The sequence below is a fragment of the Odocoileus virginianus genome, chromosome 2 (genome assembly GCF_023699985.2).
Source record: "Odocoileus virginianus isolate 20LAN1187 ecotype Illinois chromosome 2, Ovbor_1.2, whole genome shotgun sequence".
Classification (NCBI taxonomy): Eukaryota; Metazoa; Chordata; class Mammalia; order Artiodactyla; family Cervidae; genus Odocoileus; species Odocoileus virginianus.
Window position 1 is genome coordinate 59,292,918 of NC_069675.1, and position 11,799 is coordinate 59,304,716.

The window sequence follows — 11,799 nt, forward strand, 5'->3', positions numbered from 1 at the left end:
TCTTTCCCTGCAAGAGGGTAGACCTGGCAGCTCTAAAAAGGAAGAGTCCTGGAATCAGACCAGGCTCTTTTGTGTTTTCTGCTTGATTGAAGGCACTTTGGAAACAAACAGAATCCTGAGATCAATTCACTTAAAAAATGATGTATACACACATATGTATACAGTGTATTTTATACTGCCCGATGATGCCAAACAATTTACTTTTGCCAACTAAACTGTCTTTGCAGATGTCTTGGGGCTACCTGTTTCCTCTATTCTAATTTTCATAACTAGATATAATTTCAAACAATTTTCTTTTTTTGCTTACAGAAATAACAAGGCTAGGGTCACTAATCTGACACCACAGACAATATGCTCATTCTTACTTCCACGCTGCACTTCCAGTTTCATAGAGAAGGCTGCATTTAGGCTCTGGTTTAGAGTTCAGTTTACAGGTGTATCTTCCACTCTATTTTATTCCTGTCCTCTGGCTTTCCATTGCTGTGTGCTTTGCTCAAGTGTGGTTAAATGAATGAGCTACTCATGTAGCACTTCACATGGATTATCTCAGAAGGCAGGCATCACATCTCATTTGTGAAATGAAAAAATTTCGAGAAAAATAAGGTTTACATCTTTCCTTTTTTTTTTTCCTTTTGGACTTTAAATGCAAAGACTTGATTAATCACCCTCCTCAGTTCATAATGGCATATGATTATCCATGCAAAGCCTTTTCCTGTTTAATTTCAGCATATTCTTGTTTTATTATTTCCTCCTTTCAGCTCCAGCACTGACACTCTGATTTGTGTTTGGATATGAATGGACCCCTAAAGTTTTTAATATAATATTGTTTTATGAATGCATGTGTTTTAAATCTGTATTGTTCAATGGCTCTTATTTCTGTTGACTGATTTTTCACACAGTGCTGTTTTTAAGTTCCTTCCGTGTTCCTTTCCACACATCCAGCTAATTTCTTTGAACTGTTACATAAGGTTCCATATCGTGTCAGATACTTTTAATATATCTGTTCCCTTAGTGATGGGACAACTACCCTGTGCTGCTAACTACCCTATACCACAAATAACCCTGTGATAAACGTCTTTACACACATCTCTTCATGAACCTGTGTGGAGAGGAACTTCTGAGTCACAGGCTGTATGTGCAAACACACACACACACACACAATTAAATACTGTTAAAAGTGCTCTCTAGAATACCTGTATCTATTCACAGGCCTATCAACAGCAATGAGGGTCTTTGTATTCTCACATCTTTGCCAAGACTGCCAAAGCGTTGTCCGATTTTCTAATTTTTACAAATCTGGGTGCAAGGTGGTGTCTTAAAAAATCTTAATGTGCATTTCTCTGTTTACTGGTGATGTGGAACTTCTCTTCTTAACCATTTGGGTTTCTACTTGTGAGCAATGGCTATTTTCACCCTTTGTCAATGTTTTTGTGTTTTAACTTAAAAAATTTTTTATTGAGGTATAGCTGATTTACAATGTTGTGTTAATTTCTGCTACACAGCAAAGTGACTCAGTTATTCATATACATATATTCTTTATCATATTCTTTTCCACTACAGCTTATCACAGGATATTAAATATAGGTCCCTGTGCTATACGATAAAACCTTGCTGTTTATCTATCCATAATAGTTAGCATCTGCTAATCCCAAACTCCCAACCTTACCCTCCCCCCACCTGGCAACCAGAAGTCTGTTCTCTGTGTCTGAGAGTCTGTTTCTGTTTCAAAGAAACGCTCATTTGTCAATGTTTTAACAAAGATTCTTTGCTTCACCAAACTTTAGCCAGGCTCCTAATCCTTCTCCTAGGCTCATCTCTTCTCTGAACTTCTTATAAGATCCAGCTTTAGCAAGAACCAACCCTGCTAAGTCAGTTTAACCAGAAACCCCATCCTTGATATCTATCTGATCACCTTGGATGTCTGATCAGGTTCCTCACCCTCCATCATCCCCTAGGTGATGTCTGATCATCCTGGTCTGTCTTCTAGCCAGAATACTCCTGACCCCTGATTTTTCTCTTAGTAATTTTCCATTCACTGACTCCTCTATCCCTGCTCACTTACCCATGCTCTATTTGGAATTGAGCCCAATCTCCCCTACTGTATAATTCCACTGCAGTGGTCCCTAAATGACACAGCCATTTGAACATGGGAAGCTTAATATAAAGGATATTAACTAAAAGTGGAATTAACTACTAAGGAGTAAAGAAAACTCTAACAAATTCAGGAATAGTCAACATAGGGAGCAATACTAATTCTAAAGCAGTGTTGCTAAACTTTTTTTTTCATTATTGTTTCCAATGAAGACTTCAGACGTTTTACCCCTTATTGTTCCCTTCCATGAATTTTTTTTAGGGTTTTATGAGGCTTCATTCCCAGAGAGCAGACATCAATCACTGGGGGAAAAAAATAGAAGTGAGCCTTCAATGCCAAAGCTAAACCATCTTTGTCTGGGTCTCCCTTTAACCTATTGCATTAGGCTCTCTTGGTGAGAATATGAGGGATCTACATTTTTAGTGCACCCCAAAGTAATTCCCTAACCTGGAATGTTAGGTCCACGATTCAAGGTAAATTGGATGTGGTCAAGTAGGAGCTGACAAGATTGAATATAGACATCTTAGGAATCAGTGAACTAAACTGGATAGTAATGATAAATTTAATTCAGATGACCATTATATATATATATATCACTGTGGGCAAGAATCTTTTAAGAAGAAATGGAGTAGTCCTCATGGTCAACAAAAGAGTCTGAAATGCAGTAGTTGGTACAATCTCAAAAATGACAGCATAATTTCAGTTCATGTCCAAGGCAAACCATTCAATATCACAATAATCCAAGTCTATGCCCCAACCATGTATCAATTCATCAGGGCCTGATTATTCTTGGGTGAACAGATGAATTAAGTTTTTGAATCACACATCTAAGATCTAAACCTCAGAGCAGAGGTACACATCATTGAACCAAGAAGCCTAGCTTGGCTAGGGAGACTCCCTCACTCATCTTATACTGAGCTATCTAAAAGTAATGTATGCAGTCAAGGGACAGAGCAAAGATAGCTAGTCAATGTCTTTGGCCTTGTTTGAAATTTGTCCCCTTGCTAATTGCTTATGTAAGCCTATAGCTTACATAATAGATGTCTCCATTCATAGTTCTAGTTTGGATTTGGGCGTGAAATGGCTTGCTGATAGGCTTCCTTTGTGGCTCAGCTGCTAAAGAATCTGCCTGCAATGCGGGAGACCTGGGTTCAATCTCTAGGTTGGGAAGATCCCCTGGAGAAGGGAAAGGCTACCAACTCCAGTATTCTGGCCTGGAGAATTCCATGGGCTGTATAGTCCATGGGGTCACAAAGAGTCAGACATGACTGAGCAACTTTCACTTCACTGGCTTGCTGAAACAGAGCATGTGAATTTAGTTTCACTACATGTAAAGTGAGAAAGTTGGTAAAAATTATGTAAGTGGTATGTTGGATAAGTGCAATTCTCTGACCTAATAAAAAGGCAAGTTTATATTCTTATTTTTGCCCAGACTCTTCCTTTACATATATGTAAAGTCAGGTAGTGAGGGGAAAGAGGAGTCTTTCTCTGCTCTAGGCTGAAAATTTTGGCAGGTTCTTAAATTTTTTGGCACTCTGGCATCATAGACTATCAATTTAAGTTATAAACACAGTCTTGATGCAGAAATTGGATATTAATCAAAATTCCAAAGCTGACTCTAGGAACACATCCTTTCCTCTCCTCCATCTTAAGACATCTTCACTCTGAACGCCTGCAGTGGGAAGAGAAAGGGATGTTGGATGGCTCTTTCTCAATGCTTCTTGTCAAGTGAATGGAAATATCACTACATTGTTCCTGAGATCCACTCGCCACCATTTGTTACCTTCTCCTCTGCCCGGGGAGACTGACCCTGTATGAATGTATTCTCTTTGGCTTCCAGTTGGGTCTAGCCAATGGTGAGCCCTTGCAGAAGATCAGAGAAGGTCAGGGTATTCATCCTTTGGCATTTGCCCAGTGAGGCTGCCTCTAGTTGGCTTGGTCAAGGTCATTGCTCCTCTTACTGTGGTCTGCTCCAAGTAACACTCCATTTCCATATTCTAATAATCTCTCCCTTAAGGCCCAAGGGTGTCAACCACTCTGCTTCTTCTAACCCCTAGCTCCTAGACTGTCCCTTGGGTTTTCATTATATCCTATCACCCCCTTACAAATAGTCACTTTGAAAAGAAACTCTTCTCAACTTATCCTAATTTAATTGTACCATCTGTTTCCTGTTGGGACCCTAACTGAAAAAAATTCATCAAAATTCATATTGCATAGCAACACTTGAAGTTTAAAAAATCCATTTTCTTAGATAAAGTAACTCATATCACAATACTCACTCTTAAATCATTTGCCCCACCTTATTATTAGCCAAAGTACTTCAACAAGTACTGTACTATACTGGGTCTAGTACAGGTTCAGAAAAGCCAGAGTTGGGGCTACTAGTCTCTCTCCTACATCTTTCCTCCTTGTTCAGGGCCCTTTTGCTGATAATTTCTCCCACTGAAAGGAAAATGGAAAGGAAAATGGAAAAGGAAAACCTTATTAATTTCAATATCTTCATGAATTAGTCTAATATATTTCCAGGAATATATTCATTTTAAAAGAGAACTCCAGGATAAAAAATGAAGCTCTAATGATAGAAATTTCAGACTCTGTGACACCAGGAATGGAGAAGTATGTTTGACCTCATCTATTATGAGCAAGATGAAGCCTAATTTTCTTGCATCTTTGTTCTAAAACATGTCACCCAGGGCTGAGCTTTAAAGTCCCTGATTCACTGTTTGTGTAACGGTTCAGGACTTTCCAGGGTATGAGTTATTCAAAACAAATTTTAGCCTATATCAAGGTAAGCTTAGTTTTTAGTTTTGAAAGTACAAGAAATACCTAAAGGTTGTGGGCAATTGTTTTATAGTGTGCCTGAAAAACCACTAGTGTTGCCTGTCTTTTTACATCTTGCCTCTGATCAGCCCTGCCTCTTCAGCTACTCTTAAAATGAAAGGAATCGGGTAAACAACTTTTAGCAATCAGGGAACCTTAAAATAGCAGTGATCTGTAGCAGGTTAAGCATACAGCAACACACATGCAATCATTCAAATTTTGTACCTGGCAAACGAGACTAACAATTTATACTTTGATCTGACTTGATTATTTGAAAAAGCTGCTTTTCAGCAGCATAAATATAGACACTAGTTCTGCCTTGCAGCCAAGTTTCTCACCAGAAAGCTACATTAACCTCATGATTCCCTTACATAGAAACTAGAAGAAATGGTAAACTTCTTCTAAATGGTAAACTAATAAAAAGGTATCCACGAGTGCTTGTTGAGTTTAAAAATATTGTCTTTCTCCTTTTCCCTACTGGATGAACTTAGTTGGTTCCGGTCCCTACATATTTACAGTTTATTATGTGTCAGGAATTGTTTAATGCAAAAATACAGTGCTGAAGAAGGCAAACCAAGTCCCTGTCCAAGGAGGTTGCATTCCAAGTGAGGGCAGATAGGTAATAAACATTTAAACAAACAAATAATACTGTTTCAGGAACTGAGGGCTATTGAAGAAGATAAAATAGGGTTATATGGTTGATGGTACCTGGGGTGGGATGCAGCTGCTTGGTGACATCTGAGTTGAGATCTGAAGGCTGAGAAGGAGGCAACAGTGCTACTGTCTAGGGAAGAGCTCTGCAAGCAAAGTAACGGTAAGTGCAAAGGACCTGAGGTTGAAATGAACCTGGTGTCAAAATGAACCTGGTGTATTTGAGGCCAGAAAGGTGGGTGTTGTGGCTGGAGCAGAGTAAGAGGGAAGGCCTGGAAGAGAGGAGATGAGGCTGAAGAGGAAGGCAGAGTCAGGTCAAAGAGTGATAGGAAGCTACTGGAGGATTTAAAGCAGGGAAGCTGGGAAGTGATAATTTATATTTTAATTAAGGCTCTAACTTATATTTTAAAAAGAAAAGTCTGGCTTTGTGGAGAATAGACTGTAGGAGGTCAAACACAGAAGTGGGGGGACCAGGGAGGAGACAATGGCAGAAGTCCAATGACAGATGCTGGCGTCTGGGTGGAGGGTTTCAGTAGCAAGGCCGCTACTGGCCCACACATTGCTTTTGTGACAATTAGAAAAAAATCTCCCATTCCCTCTGGTGGTTCTGAATAGCAGATGGATTATATACGGAGTGCAAAGGAAAGAGAAGAGTCCAGAATGACTCAGGCTTGCACTGCCTAACTGGCTAGAAAACGGTAGAATCAGTTCAGTTTTATGTTCACTTTGAGGACCATGAAGTTTTTGTATAAAATGGGTGTACCCAAATCGCAACTGAAAACAGTAACTTTTACCACCCTGACACTGGCTTTCCCTGCAGCCCTGAGAACCTTATGCTGATGTCATGGAGATAACATTTGTGAGATATTCTCCCAGCGTGTTTGCTTTCCCAGTAAACCCAGGGTCTATGGCTCCTCCACCCAGTGAGTCAAGGACATGCTTTGAGTCACGGGGAGGAAGGAACCCAGCCAAGAATGGGTAAGTCATCATTTAGCTTTGAGTTTCAAAATAGGATTGGAAAAAAAAATCATAGCAAGACAATAGTTTGAAATTAAGTGCCTTTCATTCGTAAAAGCCAGACTTTGCTGAAAGAAAAAAAAAAAAAATATATATATATATATATTTGTATACACAGATGAGGCAGAGCTTGGAGAACTGACCCTGAGCAGGTCACAGACGGTGCCAGGAAGAAACACAGGATATGACGTCAGAGCCATTTTCCCATGACTGGAAGAGAAACGTTTAAGCAGCTTGCAGGAAGCTGTGAGAGTCAGAGGTTATGAGCACAGGGTTGCCCCAGATGAGGGGTGACCGGAGCCCTAAGGCAGGAGAGCTGTGCACCCTGCTTTCCCTTTGGAACTGGGCCAACTACAGAGAAGAAGAAATGTGAGGGTTGGGTAATGAGAGGCCTTGAGAAGTGCTTCCAGTTCCCGGGCCTGTGTGCAGTCTACAGCAGATCCCGTGGGAGGACGGTGAAGGCTGACAGGATGAATGGGCTGTTATGGGCCTGGCCTTGGGCCAAGAAGGTAAACATATGTGACCTTTACCACTGATGATCATGGTGGAGACTGTGGCTGTCAGGAGCTGGAATGAACACAGCCCAAAGGCCAGAGAGAACAATTTCCTCACCATGGTCTCTTCCCTTGTATCTCCCCTGTAGCGTGCCTTCCACCTGGGCCACCATTTGGGAAAGGGAAGGGGGAGAGGAAAACCCTGGGATGGGGGAGAATCCCTGAAAGGTGCAGTGATTTCCCAAAAGAGACTGTTCTAAGCCTAAAAGTGTGCATGCTAAGTCGCTTCATTCATGTCTGACTCTCTGTGACCCTATGGACTGTAGCCCACCAGACTCCTCTATCCTTGGGATTCTCCCAGCAAGAATATTGGAGTGGGTAGCCATGCCCTCTTCCAGGGCATCTTCCTGGCTCAGGGATCAAACCCACGTCTCTTATGTGGCAGGTGGGTTCCTTACCACTAGTGCTACCTGAGAAGCCCAAATCTAAAAGAGGCTTCTTTAATCAGCAAGATCAAGTGTTTTCCACCTGCATCAGCAATGGGGGCTTTTTAGCAAGAAGTCATTATAGACAATAAAGTTACCATATGTATTTTTGTAAATCTGATTTATTAAGTGTGTCCATTACAAGGCTGCTACCTTAGGGAGGTAGCTTTACTGAAGGACGAGAATTTAGTTTATGTACCTCAGCTTATAATGGGGGTGGGGTGGGGAGTGGAGAGGGCAGGGATTGATTTTGTCAGTATTGGTTGCCTCCAGAAATGGTAGCTGGGAGACAGAGAAGAGAGAAACACTTATTTTTCACTGTACACCTTTTGTAACTTTTGCATTTGTACCACATGTAAGCATTAACTATTCAAAAAATTAAGTAAAATGGGGGAAAAAAAGTTTTTGAAATGAAAAAAAATGTAGATGCACAGAATCTAACATTCAGTGCTTGACAATTAACATTCCATACTTTTTATCTCATCAGGAATCTTTGGGCCACTCCTTGGTGCACCGTGGGGTTGTTACTTTCATTTGTGCTTGTGTTGGTTTTGTAAGCTATCTTGCCCCTCCATCTAGCCCATGACCCATCTGTGCTTTCGTACCCCAAACACAGGACTGCACATCCTGTAGGCAGACCATCCATTGTCCGGGGGAAAACAATTCTACTGACCAATCAGTCTTGCCTGCCATCCTGGATTGAGGTGTGGAATGGATTGATGAGGGCTGGACCTGGTTATTTCAGATTGGCATCAAGTAGCAACGGGGACTCAGTAGAAAGGATTTGAATACTGGAGTCAGACTCACTAGGACTTACCTCTGCCAGCTACTGGCTCATGTCCTTGGGTGAGTCTCGAGTTTCTTCTAAACATTACAGTTAATACAAACCTTATTGGGTTATCCTAGTACAATGCTAGAGCTGTTCTGATTACCCTCGACCCCCAGTCCAAGAAAAGACAGATTAATTTTTATAAAATTTTATGTCCAGCCAAACTCAGGGTACCTATTCTCCCTGTTTTCCTTGATTTCTTCCCAAGACAGTCATCTACCTCATCTTTTACTCTCATTCACAACTTTCCCTAGACTTTTACTCCCTTGGCCCAATCTTCCTTTGCTTCTTTTTTTTTATTAATGTATTTTCACTTGCAAGTAACAGGTGACTCAAGTCCAACCAAATTGAACATTAAAGGTATTTTCTGACCCAAGGGACTGAACATAAGCAGTGACAAAGGCCTTGAGTTGGTTGCATTTCAGAATTACTAAGGCCTCTGTTTCTTTCTGTCTCTACTGCACCATGCTCAACATCAGCTTCATTCTGGGACTGATTCCCCTAGTGGTTATAGGCTGGATGTTAGCAGCAATTGGGCCCACAAATGTCATTATGTCCAGAGGAACTGAGAGGAAGTGAGTCTGTAAGCATCAAATAAAAATCTTAACATTCTGTGAATTGGAATAGAATGAACCAACCATGGTGACTAGGAGACTGCCTTGCACTAATTCACTAAGGTCTAAATTAGGTTCTTAGGTGTCCAATGATTTATGATGTCTATCTTCTTCATGAATTGTATGTTTTATCATTAAAAATATTCATCTTTGTTTCATTTAAAAATAAATTAATTAATTTTAAAAATAGGGAGGCAGACATAGATTTGAGATAGAAGATAATAGTGGGTTTAAGCAAGATACTAGCTGCTGACATTGAAGATGGATGAAGAGGCCATGACCCAAGGAACACAGGAGTGCAGCTCTAGAAGCTGGAAAAGGCCAGGAAAGAGGCATAATTTGCAAACAATAACTGAATCCCTACTAAATGTACAGTTTGATGGGATTATGGACAAACATGTATGTCCCTGTAGCCACCACCCCAATCAAGATACATCACCTCAAAAGGTTCTCTTATGGGGATGTAGGAAAAATGGATTGGGAGTTTGAGATTAGCAAATGCAAACTATTATACATAGAATGGATAAACAAAAAGTTCTGACTGTATAGCACAGGGAACTATATTCAAAATTCTACTATCCACCATAATGGAAAAGAATATGAAAAATAAAATGTTAATATATATATAACTGAATCTCTTTGCTGTACATCAGAAAATAACACAAAGTTGTAAATCAACTGTACTTCAAAAAAATAAATTAAAAAAAAAAGTTTAAAAAACCTGTCCACCCTTGAGCCAATCACAATAGCGAAGCAGATGGAATTACCATGATTAATTTAGACAAGTTGTTCTCAACTGTGAGTGGTTAACACCTCCTTGAGATTATTGAGGCATGCTGTTATGACTAGGAGGCCACTGGCATTTAGTGGGTGGGAGTTAGGAGCCTTGAATGTCTTACAAAGTACAGGACAGCTCTGTACAATGAAGAACTGGCCTGCCCCAAATGCCAATAGTGTCCCTGTCAAGAAATACTGGCTTCAGAACCAAGCCACATCCCCCTGAACCTGGGAGTTTATTTTCCTTTAAAGTACAGAAGCCATACTAGGGTGAATAGACACCTGAACAAAAATGACCAGATCACTCAGTTCCTTCCTTATCTTGATTGGCTCCCTTCTGTCTACTTAAATCCCTCTTGACAGTCTCATTTACTTCCGAGCTCCGTTCTGTTGTGCCTACCCAGATAAACCCAGTGAGTCTTAGTATCTCCCAAGGTCTAGACTCAAATTTTTCATTTAAAATGTAACAGATCACATGGTCATCCAAGATAGAGACTAAAAGTTTCAGCCTCCTTGCAGCTAGATGTGACATGGGACCAAGCTGTGGTCAATGCATTTAGGTAGAAGTGGCATATGCCCTTCTGGTCCTTCTTTTCATCTTGCTGGCTACAAAGCAAACAAAATGGATGGAGATGGAGGAACCACATTAGACCATGATGGGGAAGCTAAATGCTGAGGATGGCAAAGTAAGGAGATAGAAGGAATTTTGACTCTTGACACATTGGTCTACCTGGATTTTTACATAAGAGGATAATCAACTTCTTTCATGCTTGTCTGCATACCAAGTCACTTCAGTCATGTCCAAGTCTTTGCAACCCTATGGACTATAACCTGCCACGCTCCTCTCCCATGGGATTCTCCAAGCAAGAATACTGTAGTGGGTGGGTTGCTATGCCCTCCTCCAGGGGATCTTCCGCATCCTTGGATTGAACCCGCATCTCTTAAACCTCCTGCATTGGCAGGTGGGTTCTTTACCACCAGCGCCACCTGGGAAGCCCTCTTATGCTTAAGAAACTGTTATTTGGGTTTTCTGTCACTTGGAACCAACATAACTGTGTAACAATATCAGATCCATCTAACTTACTCCCCACACCAGTATTGGGGGTTCAAATGCTGATGATCAAATCACATGACTAAGCAGATTGTTGCCAATATCTAGGATATTCTACACCCTATCCTCAGTGCTGCCTAGTGTCTCTAATTCTCTCCAATAGCCACTTCAAACCTCCTTCATGCTCCTCAAATTTTCATTCTTCCTTCTCCCACTTCCCTCTCTCATTTCAGAAGGAAGATGCAAGAAATCATTAGATAGAACTTCTCCTGTCAACTGCCTACCTCCAACATTATTTATCATTGGAAGGACTGATGCTGAAGCTCCAATACTTTGGCCACCTGATGTGAAGAACTGACTCATTGGAAAAGACCCTGATGCTGGGAAAGATTGAAGGCAGGAGGAGAAGGGGACGACAGAGGATGAGATGGCTGGATGGCATCACCGACTCGATGGACACCAGTTTGGGCAAGCTCTGGGAGTTGGTGATGGACAGGGAAGCCTGGCATGCTGCAGTCCATGGGGTCGCAAAGAGTTAGACACGACTGAGCAACTGAAGTGAATTGAACATTGTTTATATCCACACCATTTTTTTCTTCCCTTTCCTTCAGTTACAGTGAAATTAGCTTGTCTCAGGCTAATTCTTTCCATGTGCTATGGATCCGATTTCCTACATCCTACACTCTATCCATTATCTTCCATCCTCCACTGGCTCCTTCCTTTCAGCCTTCAAACATCCTTAAGTAGCTGTAATATGCAAACACAAAAATCGTTCCTTCACCCTTGTGTCTCTGTCCAGTTTTATCCCCTCTCCTCCTCTCCCATTCACACTTCTCCCGTTTCCTATTTCCTCCCTTCCCACCCTTGCTTGTCCTTTTCCATCTCCTCCCCTCCATAACCAAACTATTTGACTTTTCCAGGTCTCTACTTCTTCACCCTCAAGATTTCCTCAAACTTCTGGAGAAGGAC

The 11,799-nt window shown here is 41.1% G+C and overlaps 1 long non-coding RNA gene across 1 annotated transcript; it reads left to right on the plus strand.

Annotated features, from left to right (window-relative positions):
* The first annotated feature begins 6,797 nt into the window (after positions 1-6,797).
* On the plus strand, positions 6,798-11,289 carry LOC139039417 (uncharacterized). Its single transcript, XR_011492677.1, has 2 exons — positions 6,798-7,089; positions 11,064-11,289. It is a non-coding gene; the product is annotated as an uncharacterized lncRNA (long non-coding RNA).
* The last annotated feature ends 510 nt before the right edge of the window (positions 11,290-11,799 follow it).